The sequence below is a fragment of the Mauremys reevesii genome, linkage group 15, assembly GCF_016161935.1.
Source record: "Mauremys reevesii isolate NIE-2019 linkage group 15, ASM1616193v1, whole genome shotgun sequence".
NCBI lineage: Eukaryota > Metazoa > Chordata > Testudines > Geoemydidae > Mauremys > Mauremys reevesii.
This window is the reverse complement of record NC_052637.1, coordinates 20,285,346-20,298,977: the sequence shown is the minus strand read 5'-3', so window position 1 is coordinate 20,298,977 and position 13,632 is coordinate 20,285,346.

Below are 13,632 nucleotides of genomic sequence, written 5' to 3'. Positions count from 1 at the left end.
TCCTACAATGTGAACAGAATTCTTCTCACCTCAGGCTCAGGAATCACACTCCAAAGGTTCAGAGGTTCAACAAAGTACCCACAAACTCAGATGCTTATTGAAGCCTGGCCTGAACAATCAATTTCTTGGGGCTGCAAAATTGGCCAGGATGTTTCCTAAGAGCAGACTTTCTGGTGCTTCCTGCTTCTGTCCCTGCGGAAGTCAGGAGCTGAGTGTTTCATTCAAAAGAAAAGCAGGTGCAACTAGAGCCAGTCAGATTCTGCATCAGGGTTAATGTATTATCTGCAGACTAGCTGTGGATTTTACAAGTGTGTTTCTTATTCCTAATTGCTCAGTGTATACTTTCTGCACACAACTTTTAATCCAAGGATTGTTTGTGAAGTGGTTGCTATTCTTGTTTGGTAATTATGAGTCACTCTTTGTGGCATGCAATTGGCAGCCTTCTGTAAGACACCTGGCCTGATTTCTGTTACCTGATTGGCTTGGCTAACCTGCACTTTGTAAGGAAGAAAAGTCTCTTTTTCTGGGTGAGATTTTCTAACTGTTCAATGAATTAACTTTTGTGCTCACAGTAATATGTATTCACAGCTTGACCAATTGCTCTTGCTCTCAGCAAACATTCCTTTCCTATGGATGCAAGTGCCACCATCTAAATGGTCACTAATATACGGGCTGCAGGCACCAGTGAGGCCAGTCAGCAGGTTTTATTTACACAAATTTTCACAACTCGATTACAATATTAGCCCAGCTCTATGACTAGCCAGCCATCGTAGTATTTGCCCAGCTCTAAGGCTGATCAGACATCTGTGTACATCACAGAAGGTTTTGGCTGAGTTTGCACTGTGGAATGGTGGAAGCCTTAGCGCCATTTTCATTTAATCTGAACAGGCTCCCCCCCTCTCTAGTACTTGGCAATTGTTGTTGAGTGACACCCTATTGCTAACCTTAACCTGGATAAATAGAGCAGAAGGGCCAAATGGCGAGCTGGCATAACTTCCCTGAAGGCAGGGGAGTTACACCAGGGGTGTATCTGTCTCAAAGTGTCCCCAGCATGTAGAGAACTGGAGTGAATATCTGTCAGCTCATTTGTAACACAAGGATCAAACATTGTTTCTAGTTAGGTCAGGTGATTTAGGATTCTTCTGTTTCTGGTCTTTTCTAGAGCTGGCTTTGGAGTTCTGACCTCCTGGAATCCTTCTCTTTCAAAGTGGAGCAGCAAGATTCAGGATCAGTCCTTTCAGGCATGGTGATGAACAGCGTGATCCAACAGGAGCCTTCAGACCAGAACAATACACCCCGTGGGAATGAAGAAGAAAAGACACACAAAGAGAAGGGTGCAGAAGAAGTGAAAGACTTAACCATATGCACCAATCTCCAGCCACCCCCCTTTGCTGAGAGGAAGAACGGTGAGTCCCTTTTCCATTCTAGTAAGAAAAGAGAGAACTGTCTGAGCAAGATCATGCTTGATGACAGCTGTGGAGTGATGCTAATGCAGGTCAGGATTTAAGTGGATGGGAATTGTTTTACTCTGGTGCTTTGGAAGATGCTTTGGAAGATAATGCTTTAAACCTGTAAGTAAATGGGAGATTGGAAATTGCTCCTAAATTCAGTGCTTCTATGTCAGCCTTAAATGCTACCATCAGACTGGCGAGGTGCAGGCCACCGCTTCCCGCAGCCCCCATTAGCCTGGAACGGTGAACCACGGCCAGTGGGAGCTGCGATCGGTCGAACCTGCGGATGCTGCAGGTAAACAAACCGGCCCAGCCCACCAGGGGATTACCCTGATGGGCCGTATTCCAAAGGTTGCTGATCCCTGCCCTAATCACTTTGGTTGCCCTTCTCTGTACTTTTTCCAATTCTAATGTATCTTTTTTGAGATGGGGCGACCAGAACTGCACACAGTATTCCAGGTGCAGGCATACCATGGATTTATATAGTGGCTATAGAGAACTATCCACTATGACTCCAAGATCTCTTTCTTGAGTGGTAACAGCTAATTTAGAACCCATCATCTTGTATGCATAGTTGGGATTACGTTTTCAAATGTGCTTTACGTTGCTTTTATCAAAACTGAATTTCATAGATCATTAGGGACCTCAAGAGATCATCTAGTCCAACCCCCTGCTCAAAGCAGGACCAATCTCCAAATGGCCCCCTCAAGGATTGAATTCATAACCCTGGGTTTAGCAGGCTAATGCTCAAACCACTGAGCTATCCCTCCCCCTCGTCTGCCAGTTTGTTGCCCAGTCACCCAGTTTTGTGAGATCCCTTTGTAACCCTTTGCAGAGAGCTTTGGACTTAATTACATTGAGTAATTTTATATCATCGGAAAACTTTGCCACCTCACTGTTTACCCCTTTTTCCAGATCATTTATTCTGGGAGCAGTTTTTTTTATCTCCTTCCTCTGAAGCATCAGGGATGGCCACCACTGGAGATGGGACACTGGGCAGAGTGGGCCAGGGTTCTGAGGTGACATAAACCAGTGGTGTGCAAACTGAAGGATGCACCCTCCTGGGGGACACAAGAGGTTCTCTGGAGGGGGTACGAAGAAACTTCAGCCTTTCGCCCTTTTGAAAAACAAGCATACAAATAGCACTTTTCCAGCAGATTTCAGAGCCCTGAAGCGGGACTAGGAATCTACGGGTCTCTCAGGACCCACTGCCATAATAACAGGAGCAAGATAAACATTCAACAAACAAGTGGGAGCAAGTGCGAGTGGAGTGGATATTGCAGGGTGGGACAGGAGTGGGATTAAAAAAATAGTCCTCCTGTGCCACAAACCAGATGAACACTCAGCCAGCAGCTGCTGCTCTCTAGCTGCCCAGCTCTGAAGGCAGTACCACTGCCAACAGCAGCACAGAAGTAAGGGTGGCAATGGAAAGGAGGTGTGACAAATTCCATGAAAGGTGTGGGGGGGACTGGAAAAGTTTGCAAACCATTGGCATAAACCATTCTCTCTTCCAGGTGCTTGGCTGGGTGGTTCATGCTCACATGCTCAGGATCTAACACATCACCATATGTGGGCTCGGGAGGGAATTTTCCCCCAGGTCAGATGCGCAGTGACCTTGTGCTTTTTTTGCCATACTTTGCAGCATGTGGGTGTGGGTCACTTACCAGGATTAGCTGGGTATCTCTCACTTAATCATCTCCCTGCCCTAGCAGGGGCCTAGGGCACTGGTGCACCTTGGTCCCTCCTATTCACTGCCTGTGGCACAGACTAGTCTAGTCTCCCCTGGGCTGCGATACTTTGGTCTCATTTCCATTGTTGGTTTCAGAGTGTGGGGGCTTCTGGCCTTGAACTCTGTGACTATAACACAGGGCCAGATTCTGATCTCACTGACAGTGGTGTAAATTGAGAGTAACTCCATGAAAGTCAGTGGAGTTACAGCTGTGGGAAACCTGTGTGAAGTGAGAGTAGACTAAAACCCAATCTCTGCAAAGCCTGTTGGAGTTGTTTGCTGTTTCTTTTAGGCAGTATAAGGGAGTTGGCAACTGTTTAATATATTACATGACAAAAATTCCTTTAATGCACCATTAGGGCTGAGTGTTAAATCTTCAAAACTCAGGAAATGTGAAAGTGAAGCTTGAAGTTACAATGCTTTGCTCCTGTGACTGCATGCATTACTTAAAATCCAGAGTAACCTGACTAAAGCCAGTGGAGTTCTACTGGCAACAAACTGGAGTAAAGCTGTGATGAATCAGGCCCAGAGCTTTTAAGCAACCACCTGCTGTTTTTCAGTCAATATCATATCATGGGACCAATTCTACATACTATCATAGGTACCTAAGACATTATCTTGAATGTAAAGACTGCTACCAAAGGCAGACACGTAAGGGTGCACAGTTAAGACTGATCTTTCAACAGTCAATTTCACAATTTATATTTCCTTGCAAGCTTCACAGTGTTTTGCATTTAATTTCCCAAGGTTTTTTTTTAAAGGTAAAGACAGAAAAGTTTCCAGCTCTGTAATTACTAGGCACCCACATGCCAAGGCCGGTTACTGCCAATCAAAATTACTGGTAAACTATGCACTTGTAGCTCTAGGATGCACCAGCTGATCACAGTGCAACTGGTGTCAGCCTTCTGACGAATCTAGGTATTTATACTGTGCTATCATAGTCCCTCGGCTGCATACAGCTGCATACCTGCACCTCCTTATAGCTGGGTCATTTAAGAAATCCTTAAGAGAGAGTAAGTACCTCCAATGCCCTGGCCAGCCAGCCAGGGCGTTGCTGTCTTCCTTATTGTTTCTTTATTGTTTCATTTTAAATAAATGTAATTGCCTGGAATGATTATCTTAAAGAGCCTGTTCCTCCAGCTCTGGGAGAAGCTGAGCCCCTTCATCTCATTTGGTCTTCAGCAGGAGTTGGCAAATCTGCCAAGTGTTATGCACATTTCCCTTTGATGTAACAACTGTGATCTCATGCACAGCTGATGAGAGAGGCTGACAGCTGGCCCTTTAAATTTGTGGGTTGGGGGAGGAAGAAGAGGAGTGGCTGCTCCTCCCCATAGCCCATGTGCCCTCCTGGTGAGAAGCAGAAGCTTCTCTGACAGCACCTCTCTGCCCCACAGAGACCAGCACAATCCACGCTGCAGGGAGGGACCCAGAGCCCCAGGCCCAAAGGGAGATGCTGGGCAGTGCCTGAAAAATCACCCTTGCTGGGGAGGGCCCAGTGACTCCTCTCCCCTTCTGCTGACTTTGGGGGATGAGCCGCTGGCCCACACTCCCATCATCTCCAGGGCACTGCCAAGGGAGGCCCCAGCCATTGCGGGACACAGGAGGTCCCTTTGCCATGGCTGGCTTCCCCAGCAGAGACAATCCACCACCCTCGCTGGCGGGGGGGCAGAGACTAATATCTTCGTGGGGGTAGGGGGATATTTTTGGCAGGGGACCATTGGCTCCCTGTAGCCCCCCTCCCCTCCCCTCCCCTCCCCAGCCCCTGGCCACACATACATTACTGGGAGGCCATGGAGGGAGAGAAGTGACTTTCACCCTAAAAAATGTCACACCTGGAGCTACACATCTGGGCCATGATGCGCTGAGGGTGCTCAGCCCCTTGCAGGATCCACTCCAAACAGGGACTGTATTGAAACAGCCCCATCCAGCACTCCAGAGCTGCTCCCTCGCATCCATCAGTCACCTCTCCTGGCTGCAGTGAGCAACATACATTTCCAAGGAGTTTTACTCCCATTCGCCTGCAAAGCCTGCCCGGCTCTGAGGCAGGGTGATGGGGCTGCACTTTCTTGTGCAGCAGCAGCAGAACTGTTTGCTAAGTTCCAGGCAGATACACCTGTGCAAACCCCAGAAAGCCATACTGGCAACTGAGCCACACAGGGGTCAGTGGGGCCAACCGGGGTCACTTAGGGTAGGGGGGCCACCCAGGGGCCACTGTGGGCAATGCAGCTGCCCAGGGCTCAGGGGTCACTGAGAGAAATGGTGCCACTAAGGGGTCATGGAAAGCAATGAGCCAGGGGTCACTGAGGCCAGTAGGGTCACCCAGGGGTCACTGTGGGAAATGGGTTCACCCTGAGGTCACTGTGGGCAATGGGGTCACCAGGGGTCACTGTGGGCAATGGGTCACTAGGGGTCACTGAGTGCAATAGGGTCAACAGGGGACACTGGGGTCACCCAGCAGTCACTGCAGGCAATGGGGTTACCCAGGTGTCACTGCAGACAACGGGTCACCAGGGGTCACTGCGGGAACGGGGTCACCCAGGGGTCACTGCAGGCCATGGGGTCACCCAGGGGTCACTGCAAGCAGTGAGGTCACCCAGGGGTCACTGGACGCAATGGGGGGTCACCCAGAGGTCACTGCAGGCATTCCATGAGGTGTCTTGGTGGAAATGCTACTGTCAGTGCTGTCAGGGGACGCGCAGGACAGTGCAGGCTGACGGGCATCTTTAGAAATGGAAGTGACTAAATACAAATCATCCAAAGGGAAGTCACTGGCAGTTAGGTGCCCACCTTGCTCAGACCCATTTGTAAAAGCCACAAGGCAGCTACCTGCAGCTTTAGGCACCTAAATCCCTTTAAAAATCTGGCCCTAAGGCACTTTTGCAAATGGGACCTAGGCTCTTAAGTCACCTAGGTGCTTTTGAAACTGTGGCTCCTTGCCGGGAGTAGGACATTGGAGGTATGGCTGGCCGAGCTCACACAGCACACATCCCGGCAGCGCCTCTCTGCTCCAGCCACGTCACCTTGGGGTGCAGCAGCTCCTGCATTAGAACATTTTCCCCTGAGCATGGCTAGGACTCAGGATGTGTCAAACATGAAGAGCTACTATAGTGGCTTTCTATAAAGCATCAAGAAATCCACAAAGATGCTCACCTGCTTCTGCTGGTTGTCTCTGGGCACTGCCCCAGCTCTGCTCTCTGCACAGGAGCAGGGACACACGTGATTCAGACAAATGCATCTCTCCGCCCACTTACTGTGGTCTCTCTCTCTCACTCTCTCTCTCACTCTCTCTCTTTGGACTTGAAAATAAACTGTTGCACTGTATAGACCACGTCAGTTACACATGCACCTGCTCAGCTCACTATTCCAAATGCCAGCACTTGCCATAATTCAAAGCTCTGTTTTTTTCAAGCTAAGTACAAATGAGTATGTCTGGTTAACAGGTCCCCCTCTGTTAGAGCACTGGAGAAAATAAGAGCCCCATTCCCATGGGCTCCGGAGATGAGAGGGGCCCCATTCCCTAGGGGGCTGGAGAGGAGAGGGGCCCCATTCCCCTAGGTTCTGGAGAGGAGAGGGGCCCTGTTCCCCTGGGCTCTGGAGAGGAGAGGGGCCCTGTTCCCATGTTCTCTGGCGAGGAGAGGGGCCCCATTCCCATGGGCTCTGAGGAGGAGGGGGCCCCTTTGATCACGGTATCCAGGGAAGCTGCAGCCCCGCTACTGGAGTACTTAGAATGCATGTCCTTTGCAGGCCCACATATCTGCTCCTCTCCTGAGTGCTCAGCTTCCCTGCCTCACTGGAGAGGACCTAAAAGGATGGTTTAGGGTAGTCCCGTCTATAGCCTTATTTACAGTTGCTAGGTCGAAAGATAAAGTGTTTGCTCTCTTTAGCTGGGCGTGGCTGAGGAATGTCCTGGGTGCCTCTCCTGAGGTCTAGCACTCCACTCTTCATAGGCACTGTAGATCTGCGGCAGCAACTGACTGGGTCAGTATCCTGCCTTCTCTTGAAGTGATCCACTCAGAATCCCCTTAGGAATTGTGCTCCTCGCTTTGAGGCCATCTTCAGACTTGCTTAGCCCCTGCATGGGCCTTGTCTCACCCCTGCCCGTCTCTGCTTATTCTGTTTATTCAGTAATGGCTCCCTTTCTGTCCCATCACACAATCGCTTCACTGCGACATCTTCGCCTCTGCGGGTCCTGCTGTGGGAACACTTTCCAGTGTCTCCCTTCACGTCTTCTCCAGCTCATTTCAAGCCCCAGTGGAAGAGCCCTTTCTCCCTAGTCCATGCTTCTCCATTACTCTCTCTTGTCTACTCCCAGTTTTGATTCTGTTGTATGATCCTGTGGCTGTAGGCCAAGGTTTGGGATGTGAGTTATATGAACAATGCTCCGCCCTAGAGTCTGCTGGTTTGGTTTTAGATCGATCTCTCCCGCAGTGATCTCATTGTATCACTGATTGTCACAAGGATTCTCAGGACTTGTAAGTGATGTGCCACGTCAAACAGCTTCCTGAGAAGCTCTTAGTATTTCTCTGGGCTGCTCAGTGCATGAGGAGTTGTGCGCATCCCTCCCATGACAAAGGGAAGGCAAAGTCTCAGGTGCAGATTTGCTTTCCCTTGTGCCCTGCCCTTCCCTTTCTGGTCAGGCCACGAGCGACCACACACGCTCAGCAGGATTTTGCCTAATTGTGCATAACATCTTCCATGCAGGTTTCCCGTTGCAGATTCTGGAAAGAAACGCAGTCAGATTCTGCTGTTTATTTGTCTAGTGAAATAGACCCTCTGACTACCAGCTCCTCAGCCCCCTGCAACAAAGAGGAGAATTTGGAAATGCCCATCTGGTTTGTGTTTAGCGTAATGTGCAGAAAGGTTGCACATTTTCAGGGACCTTGTTCATAAGTAGTAGATTGTACAACAGTTTATTACACAAATGAGGCTTTTTATTGCTGAGCTTTGTTGAGCTGCCAGTTGGGATAAAGAACACAATGTGCTTCATGGTCCCTATCAAGGAAAATTAGAAAGCATTAAATTCTGCTCAAACTATCAAGCACTGGAGAGCTGGTAATCAAATCCAGAAAACGCCTGCTGTTGGAAGGTCAGGGCTATCTTGCTGATGGTGCCTTTGAATCAATGACAAAGTCCCTTCGGTAAAACATTAGAAAAACAATATATAGACTTCTGACCCCAAAACTCAACACAAAATGATATGCCTCAGGCAAAAATGGACCTGCTCTCTGTTGGTTTTGAGGGGTAACCTAAACCCCCCAAATCTTCCCTTCACTGATCTCCTGGCGAGCAGTCTACTCTGTGTGCATGTGTTTCAGTTTAAAGATATATTGGAATCCAAGTGTGGTTATTAAATTACTGTCTTGTCCCAAGCTCATTCTGGCCCCGGTTCCGCATAGCCAGGTAAGAGGTGCATTTGCAAGAAGATTTTCCAAATTAGCTTTAGCTCCAAATCAAATTAATATTGCAAACAATGTATCAAACCCAAAGATAGCTAATCCCCAATGAAATATCAGCCTGCAATCTTGAACCTCACAGTCTAACTTTAATGCCACTTCAATCTGAGTGTAAGAACTGAAAGAATTCCAAGAATCCAATGATATAAACTGTATTTTTAGAGCTGTGAGTGACTTGTGAGAGTGAAACATTGCAGTGACTAAAGATAGCACAAGTCAGTTTTTCCATGATTTATCACAAGAATGTTTGCAGCAAGTTAAAGTCATTGAATGCTGTGATAGCAGCACATACATGTTGGCGTATTTTCAAGTCAAGTCATTCATAACATATTTGTCACAGAACAAAATTTCCATAATAAAACTTTGAGCAGCATCTCATTTGTAGAGGCACTACACAAGACACCAAGGGGTTTATTTATTTTCAAGTACATTCTCTCTCCTCAGCTGTAGCCAGAGCGGAGTTCAAGCCACCTGATTGCAAGTTTCAAAATCTTCAGAAACTCTGACCCTGGGAGGACATAAAAGAGACTCTGGCAGGGTGGAAAGAGCCACATGACATTTTGATTAAAAAACTAGAACAGTATCAAATTAACATAACACAATTAAATGGATTAAAAGCTGGCCAACTGATAGGACTCACCATGTAATTGTAACCAGAGAATCATCATTGAGCCAGTGAGGTCTGGCAGGAATCTATTCCTGGCTCTATACCATTTAACATATTGATCAATGACCTGGAAGAAAATATAAAATCATCACTGATAAAGTTTTCAGATGACAAAAAAATTGGAGGACTGGTAAATAATGAAGAGGGCAAATCAGGATCACTTGGTAAATTGGGCAAAAACCAACAATGTGCCTTTTAATACAGGTAAATGTATCCATCTAGGAACACAGAATGCAGGCTGTGCTTAGAGGATGAAGCCCAAAGCCCCTTGCTGAGGCTAAAATAACACAGATTTATAGATTCCAAGGCTGGAAGGGACTACTGTGATCATCTAGGCTGACCTCCTCTATGCATAGAAAGCTGGCTAGATCGACGGGCTCAACGAGTAGTGATCAAAGACTCCATGTCTAGTTGGCAGCCAGTATCAAGTGGAGTGACCCAAGGGTAGGTCTGGGGGCCAGTTTTGTTCAATATCTTCATTAATGATCTGGATGGCGTGGACGGCACCCTCAGCATGTTTGCAGATGACGCTAAACTAGTAGATACGCTGGAGGGTAGGGATAGGATACAGAGGGACCTAGACAAATTAGAGGATTGGGCCAAAAGAAATCTGATGAGGTTCAACAAGGACAAGTGCAGAGTCCTGCACTTAGGATGGAAGAATCCCATGCACTGCTACAGACTAGGGACCAAATGGCTAGGCAGCAGTTCTGCAGAAAAGGACCTAGGGGTTACAATGGACAAGAAGCTGGATATGAGTCAACAGTGTGCCCTTGTTCTCAAGAAGGCTAACGGCATTTTGGGCTAAGTAGGGGCATTGCCAGCAGATTGAGGGACATGATCATTCCCCTTTAGTTGGCATTGGTGAGGCCTCATCTGGAGTACTGTGTCCAATTTTGGGCCCCACACTATAAGAAGGATGTAGAAAAATTGGAAAGAGTCCAGCAGAGGGCAACAAAAATGATTAGGGGACTGCAGCACATGACTTATGAGGAGAGGCTGAAGGAACTGGGATTGTTTAGTCTGCAGAAGAGAAGAGAGAGGGGGGATTTAATAGCTGCTCTCAGCTACCTGAAAGAGGGTTCCAAAAAGGATGGAGCTAGACTGTTCTCAGTGGTAGCAGATGACAGAACAAGGAGCAATGGTCTCAAGTTGCAGTGAAGGAGGTTTAGATTGGATATTAGGAAAAACATTTTCACTAGGAGGATGATGAAGCACTGGAATGGGTTACCTAGGGAGGTGGGTGGAATTTCCTTCCTTAGAGTTTTTTAAGGTCAGGCTTGACAAAGCCCTGGCTGGGATGAGTTAGTTGGTGATTAGTCCTGCTCTGAGCAGAGGGTTGGACTAGATGACCTTCTGAGGTCCCTTCCAACCCAGTTATTGTATGATTCTGTTCTATGCCGCAGGTCAGAGACCTGCCCCAAAATAATTCCTAGAGCAGATCCTTTAGAACAACACCCAAGCTTGATTTAAAATTATCAGTGATGGGGAATCCACCACGCCCATGGGTAAGTTGTTCCAATGGTTAATTGTGGTCACCATTAAAATTTATGCCTTATTTCCAGTCTGAACTTGTCTAGCTTCAACTTCCAGCCATTGGATTATTTTAGGCCATTGTCTGCTAGTCTGAGAGCCCTTTATTAGATATTTGTTCCCCAGTAGATACTTTACAGAATGTGATCAAGTCACCCTTAATCTTCTCTTTGTTAAGCTAAATAGATTGAGCTCTTTGAGTCTATCATGATAAGGCAGATTTTCTAACCCTGTAATCATTCTCATGGCTCACCTCTGACCCTTCACCAGTTGATCAACATCCAGCTGTGGGCACCAGAATTGGGCAGAGGATTCCAGCAGCAATCACACTGGTGCCAAATACAGAGGTCAAATAACTTCTCTGCTCCTACTCAGTATTCCCTTGTTCCTATGGTCCATGACCCCAAATCTTTTTCAGAATCTCTGCTTCCCAGAGAGTTTGGCTGATATTCTTTGTTCCCAGATGTACATATTTACATTTGTCCATATTAAAATGCTTATTGCTGGCTTGAGCCCTCTTTACCAAGAAATCCTGATCACTCTGTATCAGTGACCTGGCCTCTTCATTATTTGCCACTCCCCCAATTTTTGCGTCAACTGCAAACACTAAAAGTGCTGATTTTATGTTTTCTTCCAAGTCATGTTATAAAAATGTGACAACGCAGGGCCAAGAACCAGTCCCTCTGGGACCCCACTGGACACACCCGCTCAATTACATATTGAAATCTATTGGATAGCCAGGCTTTAATCCAGTTAATGTGTGTGTATAACGGGGTATGCTCACTGCAAGGCACCTTCTCCTGGATCCTCTATGAATTAACTCCTTCCACAGCCGATGCCCCCTTCTGTCACGCATTTGCAGGCCCCGCAGCCTCTCTCTTCTGCAGCTCGGGGTGCTCTCTCTTTGAGGCTTGGCCCTCCAGCCAGATCCGTAACCATGCTTCCCCTTCTGGGGGGTGTCAAAGTCGCTCCACATAAACTGTCTCAGGCAGTCTTCCCATTCACCGCCCAGACTGTGCCACTTTCCCCATGGCTGGTAGGGGAACGTGGGTCCACCCTCTACTCCAGGTTCCAGCCCAGGGACCCGCTAATCAGTGGCCAAGGTCTGCACCACTGTGAACCTTGCTGCTGTTTGCCTGAGCCTTTTCCAACCCCTGTCCAACCCCAGAGAGTGACTATAGGCCTTCTGCACTTCCGCTCCCTTCTTACTCTCTAATTCCTGACTTTATAGCTCCTCCGCCTGTCCTCGCCTGGCTGGACTTCACCTTCCATTAGGGCTTGTCTGTCCAGCCTAATTCTCCCCCAGGTGCGGCCTACTCGCTTAATTAGCCCCTTAACCCATTCAGGTGAGGTGTGGGGTGAACACCCCATCACAGTGGGCCATGATCACTTTAAATCAAAATGTCATGTGGTGCCAAGTCAAATGTCTTACGGAAGTTAAAGTTGGTTACATCAACAGTATGACCTTTAGCATCCAAATTTGTAACCTCATCAAAAATAGCTAGCAAGTTAGTTTGACAGGATCTATTTTCCATAAACCCATGTTGATTGGCATTAATTACATTACCCTCCTTTAATTCTTTATTAATCGAGTCCCATATGAGCCACTCCTTTATCTTGCCCAGGATCGATGTCAGACTGACAGGCCTGTAATTACCCAGGTCATCCCATTTACTGTATTTAAAAACTGGTACAACGTTAGCTTTCTTCCAGCCTCCTGGAACTTCCCCAGTGTTCCAAGACTTATTGACAATCAACAGTCCAGCTCTTTTAGAACTCTTGCATGCAAATTATCGGGGACCTGCTGATTTAAAACTGCCTAACTTTAGTCGCTTCTGTATAACATCCTTCAGAGTTACTAGCAAATGAAAAGAGCATATGATATGACTAGGGTTACCATATTTAAAGTTCCCAAATAAAGGATACTGCTGGGGGGGAAGGGGAGCAGAAGACGGGGTACAGTTAGGGGGTGTTGGAGGGGTATGTGTGTACTGGGATGGATATTTGGGGGTACTGGAGGGGGTTTTGGGTGTGCTGGAGGGAGTACCTGTGGCCTCACTCTCAAGGTCTGGGATAGTGCCGTTCCCTGTCACGGTGGCAGGGTGGCTGGCACAGGCCTGGGATGCAGCATCAGCCCATCAGTCAGTGCTTCCCTGTGGACCTCTCCCCATCCCCAGGGCAGGCAGCTGGGGCCTGGCCCTATTATCCCTGCTGGCTGGGCTCTGAGGCCCCGTGGCAAGGCAGGTGGCCCAGCCAAGAAGTGTTCGGCAGCTTCGCTAACCTGGTGGGCTGGGCCAGGCCAGGGCTGGGGTGGGTGGAATCCAGCAGTGTGGATGCAGGGAAGGAACCAGTCAGGGTTCAGAGACAGTTTTTTCTTACCTGCAGTGTCTGGAGCAGAAAAATCCCAGACATTTCCTCTTATTTCAAAAATCCTCCCAGACGCAGGCCGAGATCCTGTCCAGGAAAACCTGGGTGTATGGTAACCCTAGATATGACTCCATCATGTGTTTTTTCACCCAAATAGAGAACAGAAATATTTATTGAACTCATCTCCCCTTTCTACATTATTATGGATAACTGCCATTTCTCTCAAATAAGGGACCAATACCATTGTCAGGATACTTTTTGTTCCCAATATATTTAACAAACTCCTTCTTATTGTCTTCAGCTCTGCTGGCCATAGTTTTTTCCTTTTGCCCCTTTGCTTCCCTTATCAATTTTCAGCAATTCCTAACTTCTGATTTATGTTCATTATTACCAACTTTCTCTTTCTTCCATTTGTTAAATAGTATTTATTTT